Source organism: Podarcis cretensis (assembly GCF_951804945.1).
Source record: "Podarcis cretensis genome assembly, chromosome: 11".
Taxonomy (NCBI): domain Eukaryota; kingdom Metazoa; phylum Chordata; class Lepidosauria; order Squamata; family Lacertidae; genus Podarcis; species Podarcis cretensis.
The window spans coordinates 1,366,200-1,380,429 of NC_137180.1; the positions used below are offsets into that span (position 1 = coordinate 1,366,200).

The window sequence follows — 14,230 nt, forward strand, 5'->3', positions numbered from 1 at the left end:
TGAAAATGATATAATAAGTTAATATAAATGTTTATTCATGGATAAACTTGTTCAGATGGCAACCAAAATCTGTACAGATACTTTTATTCAATTGGGCAATGAAATGAATTCACATTCTTTGATTTTTTGCACCAAACTTGAAATTGAAAATTCAAGGTCTTTAAGCAGAGGCTTGACAACCATATGTCAGGAGTGCTCTGATGGTGTTTCCTGCTTAGCAGGGGGTTGGACTCGATGGCCCTTGTGGTCTCTCTATGATTCTATGATTCTATGACTCACGTTAATTACTAAGCCTGCTACTAACCGTATATTTCATAGAATCATAGAATCATAGAATCATCGAGTTGGAAGAGACCACAAGGGCCATCGAGTCCAACCCCCTGCCAAGCAGGAAACACCATCAGAGCACTCCTGACATATGGTTGTCAAGCATCAACAGCATTGTTCCAGAACATGTCCCTGGTTCACTCAAAACTGATCTAGTTCTTCTATATGTTTGATATTGGCAATGAACAACCAGACCCGAGCCCACCTGCCCAGTGGCTGGTGTGCCAAGAGCAGGCCAGGGCCCAGAGGGAGGCTGCACAAGGAGGACACCCTGGAAGAAAAGAGAGTGCAGCCCCCCCCTCCGAATTTTGGGTTTTATTCAAAACCTCCTCTCTCTCTTTTTGAGGAGGGCCACTGCCGCCACAGCCATCATTGTTATTTTTATTTTTAATCTTAATTCCCTTTCCTTAATTTTTAAAAATATTTCTTAATAACACATTTTTTCCTTCCCCCCATTTTTTTTACCTCAGGTTTTCTTTTAAAATGGCGGCACCCAGAAGAGAGCCCTGAACCAACACAAGGCCACTTCCTGGGATTGCCGCTTCACCCCTGACTTTCTGTTCTTTTTTCTTTTCTTTATTTTTCCTCTCTTTATCTTTATCTTTTACTATTCACTTTTTTTATATCTCATTTTTAAAAATTAAATAGGGGGAAAAAGAATGACATAAAAATCGGAGTCCTTTTTTGTTTGTTTGTTTGGGGAGCCCCCCCCCTCCGCCATCCTATTACTATCACCATCCTCTTTTAAAACAAAACGTTTTCTCATTATTATTGCCATTGCTATTGCTATTTTCCCATTCCTCACCCTTTTTTCTTTTTCTCTCCCTCCCCCCTTCTTTGCCTTTTTCTCTTTAAAGCGAATACACACCCACCCACCCACCCACCCACCCATTATTTTTCCCCTCTCAGAGGGGTTTTCTACATATTTTTTATTTTATTTTACTTTTTACTTTGAACATTTGAGACACACACACACACACACACACACACACACACTATTTTCAGGCACCACTGCCTCAACATCTTCATGTTTTTCTTTTCCTTTTTCCTTTCTTTTTCCTTTTTGTTTTTTGATTTCTCTTTCTTTCTTTCCTCTTAAATGTCCTACCCCATCCATCCCCCTCCCTCCTCTCTTTCCTCTCCTTCTCCCAACAAATAATAATAATAGCAATAATAAAAATCACAGACCTACACACATATATCTCCCCAATCACTTTCAATAGTAACCCCCCCCCCACACACTTTGTGGCCACCTACCTCATACTATAACTTGGACCACCCCTGCAATTTTTTTTATCATTACTAATACTATTCTTTCCCTTTTTCTATCCCTCTTTCTTTCTCTCTCCTTTATATTTTACTCTAATTTCCCCTCCCTTTTTTGTTTTTCCTCTCTCCTTCTCCTTTTTCTTCCTCTTCCGCTTTCCCTTTTGCCTTTGTTTTGTTTTGTTCCTAAACACAACCTTGCCAGTCTTAATTTGTAACTCTCTACTACTATCAACTTTGAATTCTAATTATGTTGTATATGTATGAAATGTAGCTTTAAAAGTAAAAGGAATATAAAAGAAACTCAGGTCTGCTACATGAGTATGTTCTTTAATAAGCACATCTACATGGTACAGTATTTTCAGTGCAACACCAATAAAATCAATATAAAGTTTAAAATAAATGCTATTATTTCCAGAAAATAAAACACAATCAGTAATGACAAGTTACATAAATCAGAAATACAAATTACTATCTGCTTAGACAAGTAAGGCGACACACTACATATTTAAATTATAACTGATAAATTGTCACAAGGTAAAAATTTATTTTAAAAATAGGCTTTAAGTAACAATGTTTATTGTGGGACGCGGGTGGCGCTGTGGGTAAAACCTCAGTGCCTAGGACTTGCTGATCGCAACGTCGGCGGTTCGAATCCCCGCAGCAGGGTGAGCTCCCGTCGTTCAGTCCCAGCTCCTGCCCACCTAGCAGTTCGAAAGCACCCCTAAGTGCAAGTAGATAAATAGGTACCGCTTTATAGCGGGAAGGTAAACAGCGTTTCCGTGTGCGGCGCTGGTGCTGGCTCACCAGATGCCGCTTCGTCACGCTGGCCATGTGACCTGGAAGTGTCTCCGGACAGCGCCGGCTCCCGGCCTCTTGAGCGAGATGAGCATGCAACCCTAGAGTCGGACACGACTGGCCCGTACGGGCAGGGGTACCTTTTTAACAATGTTTAGAAATTTATATTGACTCAAACATCTGAAGAGGATGTCACCATCTTCATTTCCACTGGTAACAAAGCTTACTAGATTTTTTAAATGTGGATTATAAAACTGGTTCTTACAATAGAATTTACAGTTTGTAGAGAATATTCTCTGGAGAATTTTCTAGCAGAGAATATTCTCAAGAATATTCTCATTCTTGATAATATTCTCTGGAGAATATTCTCACCTCACATCACTACTACCACCATTTGAACTCTGAACAAGAACCTCCTAAAATGTTGTTTTTCTGCAAATAGGTTAATGAGGGGTTGAAGTAGTCAATTTTGAACCACCTGAAAAGGTTTTACCCAATCTGTCCTTATAAAGACACAAACTAACCCTGATGGAAGCACTTGAGTATCTACCGTATTTTTCACTCCATAAGACACACCTGTCCATAAGACACACCTAGTTTTTAGATGAGGAAAATACGAAAAAAAATATTCTGAATCAAATGTTGTACTAAACTATTTATTTTTAAAAAAATATTTATTTTAATTTTATATAATGAAACAGATATTGCAAACAAACCAAACAACAAAGAAATACAATAAAAAACAACATAATAAAAAACACAGTATAAAAACATATAACAATAAAAAACAAACAAAAAAGAGCAGAAAATAAAGAAAAATTAGTTTTTAGATTCTTATCTTTATAACCCTCTTTCCTGACTTCCTCACGTCTCCCTTTCCTGCCTTCCCCTTTACACAATCAAATTTAGCAGCTCCTTACCCTCTTTCAAATCTTAATCAATATTGTACATTTCGCACCTATTATGTCTTCTAATTTCCCCTTTCTTTTTGAATGCATACTTGTATGTTCTTTATAACTCAATCCATTATATCATTTTATTTAATTTCGACATGATATTACTCAGCCTTTACACCCTTTTCTTTGAAACATTCTTGCATTTTTCTTTTTACCATGTCCCTGTTGCCATGTTATCTTTATATCCAACATCATTTTAACATTCAAACATTTTACAATGTTTTTGTAAGTATTCTTTGAACTTCTTCCATTCCTCTTCCACCGACTCTTCTCCCAGGTCTCGGATTCTGCCAGTCATTTCTGCCAATTCCATATAGTCCATCACTTGCATCCGCCATTCTTCCAGGGTGGGCAAATCTTGTGTCTTCCAATACTTTGCGATGAGTATTCTTGCGGCGGTTGTTGCATACATAAAGAATGTTCTATCTTTCTTTAGCACCAATTGGCCGACGATGCCCAAAAGGAAGGCCTCTGGTTTCTTGGGAAAGGTAAACTTAAATACCTTTTTTAGTTCATTATAGATCATTTCCCAGAAGGCCTTAACCCTTGGGCATGTCCACCAAAGGTGAAAGAATGTTCCTGTACTAAACTATTTAAAGCAGCAAAGCGGGCAGCTCCTGTCTGCTTTGCTGCTTTAAAGCAAGCCTCAGAGGAGGGAAGGAAGGGGAACCATGCAACTGCAGCGGGAGCCCACCGCCGTCCGTCGGCATTCACTCTATAAGACGCACAAACATTTTCCCTTACTTTTTAGGAGGAAAAAAGTGTGTCTTATGGAGCAAAAAATACGGTACTTGGAACCCGAACGCTGAAAACCCGGAAGTGAGTGTTCCAGTTTTCGAACTTTGTTTTGGAAGCCGAATAGGCTCCATTTTGAGTCCTGAGCTTCCGTTTTAAGTGTTGCACTGCTAATTTGCATCCTACCATTGTAACTGATAAGTTCCTCTTCCAGTTTTAGTGTTGCGCTGCTAATTTGTATCCTACCATTCCGACAGAAGTCTTTCATTTCTGATTGCAGTGTTCGGAGGTGATATTTGGAGCTTATATTTGGTGCTTTTGTTTTTGCTATTTTTTGTGTTTTTGTTTGTGTGGGTTTTTTGTTTTGTGACTGTGTAGAACCCAGTTGAGCTACTGATTGATTGATTGATTGTGCTACTGCAGAAATGGATAAAAGCAGCAAAGGCAAGACAACCGTTAACATTGTTTATTGCTTGCATTTTATGGATCAATGGTCTCATTAGATACTAAAATTTATGTTAAATTTAATTTTAGATTCCTGCTTTAGGGGTTGTTTTTAATTGTCTGGAATGGATTAATCCATTTTGCCTTACTTTCTATGGGAAAGCGCACCTTGGTTTTGGAATGCTTTGGTTTTGGAATGGACTTCTGGAATGGATTATGTTTGAGAACCAAGGTACCACTGTAGAGTATTCGCTTTCCATGTATACAGACACAAAATGCTCAAATAGGACAGCCCCACTCCAACAAATTATATCTCAGCTTGAGCCTTATGGCCATTTGCCCTTCTCTCCTCTTTTTGCAGCAATTTGACTCAGAAGTTTCCATTTTGTCCAAACCAGGAAACTATGTTTATCAGATTCAGAAGCAACAGCTTCCAACAGTGGTTTAAGTCATTGGGGTAGTTCAAATTGGAGACTTGCAAGTTTCATTACTGTGCATGGCTAATAAAGGAGAGAGGGGGCTGGGGGGGAACAAAAGGCTCTGGCTTACCTTAGTATTCCACCAAGATATGGTAATCTGAACGAGGCCAATATTTTCATTACATTTTTGAGTAATTCCATAGAAAAGTTTAAAAACCTTTCTTCTCTAAAATAAAATTTTACGCTGGCAGTTAGGCAGACTAATTTACTCATCTATTTCTCCTTCTCTATTGCTAATAAAATAATAAAATAATTTGTCATCTCATAATAATTTATCCCCTTACCACTTTTGTAAAATACCAAGCGTTTGGCAAAGGAAGCCCAAGCCTTTCATTAGGTGAATAATATTTGAACTTTTGGAGCTGCTGAAAATTTTGCAGGCCTGTATTTTCCAAACTTATTTAGCTTAAATATATAAATATTTCAAACAACCCAATTCATTTTCTTTCCATGTATCATAAACACTTATGGAATAGCTTCAGTCAGGAAAACTTTTTTCTCTCACATGAAATTCAGCAAATTAATTCCTATAATTTTATTTATCAAATAGCACTGTCTCTACATTCAGATTATTCAAATGAGCATTAACTGAACCGATACGAACTCTAGCATAAAGACTGGGTTTCGTTCTATTAAAAATAAAAGAATGATTATCTTCAGTATCCTAACATATGCTTATCAGGTAGTACTGTGCAAGCTGCGACTGAAAAGTGCAGGTGAAAACACCAATTGATTTCCATTTTGAAAACAGCATATCATTTTGTAGAGTCCATTGGCAAGAATCAGACTTGAATGGGAATACTTTTTAGTGGCTATTAAAAAATGCCTTTGTACTGCTTTGAGTTTCTGGTTTATTATGTTGATCAATGATCTGTATCGCCCCCCCCAAAAAAAACCCCCACCATTTTTTCCAATCACCATCAATACAGACTACACATCTGTAAAAGCCACACTGTACAACTTTTAAGCACATATTTAAAATGTTTATTACCTGTTTCTCATTGCAACAGCAATCTCACTGAGGCAGATGTTCTGGGAAATTTTGAGTCATGGCACTGGGGTGTGTAAGACACAGTCAAGGAAACCGGGTGGGGAACATGAAGGTTAAGAGATCAGTACCAAGCCATCCAGCTATAGCATACACATATATTATAATTTTCTATTAAACTACTGGAATTTAGAAACATTTGCTGATTTACTGAAGAACACCCAGAGATCTAGCCCCTGGCCCATTCCAGAGCAATGCATGTTACAATCCCCTAGGCATTGTAACATTCCCCTAAGAAGTCCCCTTCTTTTTTCAGATGGGCAATGAGGAAGTTGCCCAAGGAAGCACACTCAAGCCATTATAGCTCTGTTGGGGTGTCCACCGCATATTGTCTGCCTCTCTGCCCACTGAAATATACAGTGGTACCTAGGTTTTCGAACAGCTTAATTCATGAACAACTTGGAAATCGAACGCTGCAAACCCGGAAGTAGGTATTCCGGTTTGTGAACTTTTTTCAGAATCCGAACTGTTCCGTTTTGAGTGTTACACTTCATTTTTCAGTGCCACACTTCTATTTTGAGTGCCCCCGCTCCTGCTTGCAAAGGTGGAGGAGCTGGATCGGGGCAGCTCAGCTGGGGAGCGCGAAGCCTCCCTTCCCAGCGCAAACCCCTCAATGGAAAGTGCGATGGAGCCTGCACCTCCCCAGCTGAGCAGCCCGATCCAGCTCCTACTCCCGTGCAAGCAGGAGCAGCGGCAGGGATCTCTCGTGGCAGCTCAGCTGGAGAGGGCAAAGCCTCCCTTCCCAGCTGAGAGATCCCCACCCCGCTCCTGCTAAGATCTTTGCTAAGGAGAGGGATCCTGCAGGAATCTCAACTAGAACATAAATGACATCCAACCTCTGCTTAAAAACCTCCAAAGAAGGAGAGTCCACCACCTCTCAAAGGAGTCCATTCCCCTGTTGAATAGCTCTTACCCTCAGAAAGTTCTTCCAGATGTTTAGTCGGAATCATCCTTCTTGTAACTTGAAGCCATTGGTTTGGGTTCTAGCCTACAGAGCACGAGAAAACAAGCTTGTTCCATCGTCCATGTGAGATTCCTTTAGATATTTGAAGACAGTTATAATACAGAATCATAGAGTTGGAAGGGACCCTGAGGATCATCTAGTCCAACCCCTGCAATGCAGGAATATGCAACTGTCCCTTATGGGAACTGAACCTGCAACCTTGGTGTTATCCAGCGCCGAGGGCCTTCTGGCGGTTCCCTCATTGCAAGAAGTGAGGTTACAGGGAACCAGACAGAGGGCCTTCTCGGTAGTGGCGCCCGCCCTGTGGAACACCCTCCCTTCAGATGTGAAGGAAAAAAGCAGCTGTCTTATCTTTAAAAGACATCTGAAGGCAGCCCTGCTTAGGGAAGTTTTTAATATTTAATGCTGTATTGTTTTTAACACTTGATCGGAAGCCGCCCAGAGTGGCTGGGGAAACTCAGCCAGATGGGCGGGGTATAAATAAATTATTATTATTATTATTATTATTATTATTATTATTATTATTATCAGCAACATGCTCTATCCAACTGAGCTATCCTACTGATGCCATCTCCTCCCAGTCTCCTCTTTTCCTATCTTGGTCGCCCTCCTCTGCACACCTTCCAGCTTGTCAACATCCTTCTTAAATTGTGGTGCCCAAAACTGGACACAGTATTCTAGGTGTGGTCTGACCAAGGCAGAATAGAGTGGGACTATTACTTCCCTTGACCTGGACACTATACTTCTGTTGATGCAGCCTAGAATAGCATTAGTTTTTTTGCTGCTGCATCACACAGTTGACTCATGTTAAGCTTGTGGTCTACTAAGACCCCTAAATCCTTTACACATGTACTACTGGAAATCCAGTATATTTGTGCATCTGGTTCTTCCTGCCTCAGTGCAGAACTTTACATTTGTCCCTATTGAAATTCATTTTGTTAACTTGGGCCCAGTTCTCCAATCTGTTATATGGTCATTCTGAATTCTGATTCTGTCTTCTGCAGCATTAGTTACCCCTCCCAGTTTGGTGTTATCTGCAAATTTAATAATGGTGATGATGATGATGATGATGATGACAACGATGATGATGATGATGATAGCAGCAGCAGCAACAATACTCCACCCATCAGTTTCCCCAGCTACCCTGGCAGCTTCCAGCACATATACAAACATAAGAAAACGTCAAACCTCAAAAACTTCCCAAACATCTCCTCAAAACCTTCATCCAAGTCTTTTATAATGCTGAACAACAAAGGGCCCAGGACTTAATCCTGCGGACCCCACTTGTGATGGGTTTCACCTCACAGTGGCTGGCAAGAATGTATTTGCTAAGAGTCTGCCAAACCTGTGAGCTCTAATGTGTGAGCCCCTTGTTTTCTCACATATTTTAGTCTGGAAGCAAGAATTAATGGGCACTAGAGGGTGTTGCTTCACTGCAGTATTTACAGACACTGGAGGAAGCAACACTTGAGCACAGTGACATTGTCTACCCAGTCAAGTCATAGTCAAGTGTCATCATTCCAACACCCTAGCAATGCTTTTCAGCCATTATTATAACCCACAAGTAAGCACAAACCTATCAATTGGTTGTGAAAGGGTACACTCTTGTTTTCCCATAGATTTTAGTCCAGCGGCCGAATCTGACATTTCCAGCTTTTTTTTTACAAAGACTGACACCAAACTTGGTCTGGCACTGATTTAAATAAGTTTCTGGGTGATCAAGAATAGCTTACCCACACAGTGTTAGACATGCCTGGTGTTTCAATCAAAACTAGTTAGCCTTGCCAGTATGTGCATTGTGAGCGGACCAAAACCTTGTAGCCCAGGTGTTGGCAGGCCAATATTTTATGAATCATGGTCAAGGGACCTGTTTAACAAAAGAATCTGAGTGCCTTCAGTGTCCCATTAGGTTCTCTAAGTATAATATGTTGGTATGGGAAACTGTTGGGTAACGGGCAAATGGCCATAATAAAGATCAATCCAATCCAATCCCATTAGGTTCAGTTCTTCTTGAAGACCTGGTATCACATTTGAACAAGGTCATAATAAAATGTATAAAACTGTATGTATGTATGTATGTATGTATGTATACATACACATATATATGATTCCACATCCTCACATACATTCATGTGAAACTCCTGAAAACAAACAGCCAACACCACAAACAAGCTCTCACACTGAAATAAGAAAATTTGTGCTTCCAGGGTCTCCCAGATCCTGCTCCTTGTTCTATTTAAATCAAGGCAGGTACACTATGGCCCTCCCAATGCTGTTGGACTCCTGCTTCCAGCAGGGATGATGTAGTCATCAACATCTGGAGAGGGCCAGGGAAACCAACTGTAGACTAAAACCAGAGGAAGGTTGAAGGGAACCATACCAGCACAAGGGAAATTTAAGCAAAACTGTGTGCCGTACATCACACAACACAAAGAATGGCAGGCTGAGATATTTCTGCAATCTTAAGAAAATACACAAGCATTGATTAAAGATTCTGTCTAACTCCATGAAGTTCTTTCTACCTGTTTTTTTCTTCTTTTTAAAACCAAAATCAATCTAAGCAGAGAAAGACTGAAAGTAGAGAGCGTGCTTAATCCTCTACCCTCTGATCATTTTTTTCAGCTCTAAAGCAATCTTTTGAAGCTTCTTCTACCATTTATATATATGAGAGAAAACATATGGGGTCCTCTGGGGACCAGATGGGAAAGGTCTGCATAACCTCCATTTCCATCTGGTCTTGCTCTGCCCACAGAGATGATTTTGGTTTTTTGAAAAAGGTGGAGAAACACCCTATACAAATGCACACAGAAAGAACTCTGAGTTTATGTAGAAGAGACCTAAATTTCATTTTGTACTGCTGCAGGATGGAACTGGAAGGGGAAGAATGAAGAGGTATTATATCTAAAATGTTGCAATGGTGCACTGTTGTAATTTCTTAAATGCAGAGTTCAAATTAATTCAGTGATTGTGAGTCAGAACAACCTTCTGTGAAACCTTGAGGGAAAGGAAGATCTTCATCTCCTGCCTTTCCATGCTAGGCAAGCTGGCCGGCCTGCTTTTGGTCAGTTCCCCACATTTAGTCAATGATACCTTTGTACATTTCCTTGAAGGTCACAGACAACACCTTTCATTCTTCTTTTCTATTTTTATTAAAGATTTTCTTGATTTTCAGAAGTATGTGTAATGTCTCTTGTATCACCTTTCATTCTTAAGGCTTCTTTTATAAGATATCAGACATCAGAGAGGCAGCTATGTAGCTTAAAGACAATTAAGGGTTGAACTGAGAATGACAATGATCAAACAGTTCAGCTCTTTAAATACTTATTCTTAACGATTTAATACATTACATATTTTTAAATTTTATTTTAATCCCAGCAAATAAAAAACAATTATTACAAAAGCAAAAGTAACATCGCTGCCTTCCACTTTACATATTCATGTTTAGAGGGTTTTTCCCAATGAATTTTATTGCTTTTTTTTTTTTACTTATTGCTGGTTTTGCAATTTTTGCAATTTTTAAAAAACCACTTAAAAATTTAAGTTTATAACTCAGTATTAAATGCATCCAGTTAGATATTCAACTGAGTTCAAGCAAGTATGCTTCGGATCATAGCTTTAAGAACAGTACATTTTTCAAACAGAATTCATTTTGAGCTGATACAAAATAAATTTTCTGCATGCAATATGAAAAACATTTTTGCTTCTCTCAAGCAGCACTCTCTTCTTAGAGTCTACCTCCCCTGGCAATCTTTCAATGAATCAACCAATGACTCAAACTACAAATATCTTTTCTATACCAGCTTTCTAAAATGCGAGGCTTTACATTGAAGACAAAACAACAGTCAAAAGACATTACTCCTATTTCAAATCAAGCCAGGCGCATTAGTGCATAACAAAAATGTAGCTGCAAGCTAGAACAGCTACAAAAGAGGCATTATACCTCCATGAATTATAGGATACATGTCTAGTACTACTATTACTTGGCCAAACCAGTTCAAATCTGATGTTTATGGCACTTTTAAATTCAGATTACTGCAGCCATTCTTCAATCATTTTATAGCAAACACAATAGATATTTTCAATCAACCTGGCTTTCAACTTTATCACAATGTACTGTATAGTCTCATAAACACCATCTGAAGTAAGTTAACATGATTAGCCCAAAGCCACTCAGTTACCTCCATAGTATTTGGAGTCTATTGTCTCCCACAACGAAACCCAACTTTCTATTAAGCTTGCCCACTTTTTAGTGATGGGATTCCTAAAACTGTTACAGCTAAGAGACAAAGAGAAATGTAGCAGTATTCCCCAATGCAGAACCTACAAACCATAAAGAAAGTCATCTGCTGAATTTCTGCTAGTCATAGTTATTAAAGGTACAACACAGCAGGACAAAAAGAAGCTGACGTGTACATACTTTCTAGATTTCAAACTTAAAAGCAAAACTGCTCTCAAAAAAGCTGCAACAGAAGCATATACAGAAAATGTAGTGCTATAATAAAGCTATATACACAGTACTCCTGTTTTGCTTTCATTTTCTAAATACTATTGGCTAGTATGCTGTGCTTTAAAACAGGCTAACAGCACGACTTTCAGTGGTGATGAGGAACCCTAGATTGCCTATTTAGAATAAATATATACCCAGGGCTTTTTTTCAGCTGGAACTCGCCTGAACTCAGTTCTGGCACCTCTCAGCTGGGCACCATTGCCATTATAAGAAAACAAGAGAGGTGTTCATGGTGGGTTCTAGCACCCCTTTTTCTAGAAAAATAGCACTGTATATAACTTAGAATTAAAAGACAATCAAATCTTGGACAGTATTATTACAAATATTGACTTAATTTGAGGCCATGGTCAATCACACAACTGGGAATATCCCCCATGGATTTAACTGTACTTTCTTTAACTGGTCATACATAGTCCTACCCGCTGTATATTTACTCAAAAGTAAGCCACACTGTGGTTTCTGTTGCTTATGTGAAACTCGGTGTATGAAGGACCACAGCTGTGCAGCACAATCCTGTCATTGCTCACTCATAAGCAAAACCCACGGGACTTATTTCCAAGAAAGCATGCATAGGATTTTGGTCTTAATATGTTTAGGGATGGAGATGCATGGATGTTATGCAGATCTGCCCCTTCACAGCTCCCCCCAAAAAATACAAAAAAAAATGCCACTAGGGATATGCTGGATATGCTTGATATACTAAGTTTCTGAAATGACTTTCAGATTTAAGACTGTTTTGTGATATTGTTAATGCAGCAACAAAAATACAATACTGTACTTTTTCTCTCCATTTCTCAGCCTGCAATAAATATGGCATTGTATGTGTGCTTCTGGAGGTATGAGAGGCACAGGCTGCAAACACAGAAAAAACACTTCGCATTTTGACAGCAGTGCAGTAGAATGTAAGGTACTGTGACTCAGATATTGTTCGGATGATGTAGATGGATCTCTGGAAATACATAAACAAAGGGATGCCTAAATGCATATTGATGGATGCGCACATCCATACCAAAATAAGCAGCATACTTTGAGGCGAGAAATTAATGTCACATGTCTGATCTGCCCCTCACCCCTGCATTTGCATACATTTAATATGAAGGATTGTTCGGAGGCAGGAAAAGGGTGAGCCTTTCCCTTCATTCTTGGCGGTGGGTACCGTTCCTTTTGAGATAATATGGTCTAGAAGCATTTTTAACAATCTGACGTTACAGCCATTGGAGAGCTACGCCAAGTCTTCTCAAAAGGAGCCTTTAAGAAAGGGGAGAAAGCCCTCGCTCGCTCCCCGCTGCAGCCCCGGCGCCCTCCGCGCAGCCCCAGGGAGGCGCCCGGGCGGAGCCCCCCCCCCCCCCCGCCAGGAGAAGGAGGCTGCTGGGCGCTGCAGGCGCATCCGCGGCTCCGACGGAGGGAGGTCGGCTTCCCCTCCGGGGCGGCACCTGGCGGGCCCCGCAGCCTCAGGCAAGGAGGAGACCCGGCCGCGCCCCCCCCCGCGCCATTCCCGCGGCCCCTTCGCGCGGCTGAGGAGACCCGGCGGGCGGGCGGGCGGGCGGGCGGGCGGCGCCTGCTTCCCCCCAGCCCCTTCTCGGCCCCGAGGGAGGGAGCCGCGCATCTCTCTCGCGCGCGCCCTTACCTGTCTGGGGAGCCGCGGCGCCCGCCGCTCTCAGGGCGCCCAGCGGAGGCCGAGGCGGCGGCGGCGGCGGCAGCGCTGGGCTGGGCGGCCCACCTGGAAAGCAGCTTTCCGCGGAGCCGCTCGCCCGGCCTCGCGCTCCACCATCTTCCTCCTCCGGCTCCGCCCCGGCTCGGCTCCGCAGCCTCCCGGCCAGCGCCTCGCCCGCCCGCCCTCCGCTCCGCCCTCCGCCTGCCCGCCCGCCTCCGCGCTCGCTCGCGCTCCTCACGCTCGGCCCCGAAAGAGGAGGCGGCGGCGGCGGCGGCGAGGGGCCGCTCGCCAAGGCATCCGGCGAGGAGGAGGAGGAGGGAGGCGGCCGCCGCCGCCGCCGCCGCTTGGGTCGCCCGCAGGCCTGGGGAGGAGAGGGCCGGCCGGCCGGGCGGGCGACCTGCTTTCCCCTCAGCGCGGAGCCCTGGCTGCCCGCCTGGCCGGGATGAAGAGAGGCCCCCCCAGCCCCAGCCCCAGCCCCACCCTCCCGACTAGAAGGAAATGGAAGGGCGTGAAGAGAAGGATGAGGACGGGGTTTAAAATTCTGCAATTCTCATAAAGGACATAAGATGTTATTGTGAACTTAATACCATGGTGATTTTTAAAAATGCATAGAATTAACACTGAAAAGAGGGACGCAGGTGGCGCTGTGGGTTAAAGCCTCAGCGCCTAGGGCTTGCCGATCGAAAGGTCGGCGGTTCGAATCCCTGCGGCGGGGTGCGCTCCCGCTGCTCGGTCCCAGCGCCTGCCAACCTAGCAGTTCGAAAGCACCTCCGGGTGCAAGTAGATAAATAGGGACCGCTTACCAGCGGGAAGGTAAACGGCGTTTCCGTGTGCGGCTCTGGCTCTGGCTCTGGCTCTGGCTCTGGCCAGAGCAGCGATGTCACGCTGGCCACGTGACCCGGAAGTGTCTCCGGACAGCGCTGGCCCCCGGCCTCTTAAGTGAGATGGGCGCACAACCCCAGAGTCTGTCAAGACTGGCCCGTACGGGCAGGGGTACCTTTACCTTTACCTTTAACACTGAAAAGCTTTTGCAATTACAGTAGTACCTCGGG

The 14,230-nt window shown here is 42.5% G+C and overlaps 1 protein-coding gene and 1 long non-coding RNA gene across 3 annotated transcripts in view; both read right to left on the bottom strand.

Moving 5' to 3' along the window:
• The window catches only part of APBA1 (amyloid beta precursor protein binding family A member 1), a 115,468-nt gene extending 102,219 nt beyond the window's left edge, over positions 1-13,249 (bottom strand). The window contains exon 1 of one of the 2 annotated variants that reach the window (XM_079996056.1): positions 13,152-13,249. The gene's annotated coding sequence lies outside the window, so the exon portion shown is untranslated. Of the gene's footprint in view, positions 1-5,996; positions 6,058-13,151 lie in introns of those variants that run through there. The other variant, XM_079996057.1, reaches the window with a different exon arrangement.
• On the bottom strand, positions 11,815-12,793 carry LOC307227109. The gene is made up of 2 exons (XR_013843817.1): positions 12,611-12,793; positions 11,815-12,473 (listed from the first exon to the last, which is right to left on the bottom strand). It is a non-coding gene; the product is annotated as an uncharacterized lncRNA (long non-coding RNA).
• Positions 13,250-14,230: the final 981 nt, after the last annotated feature.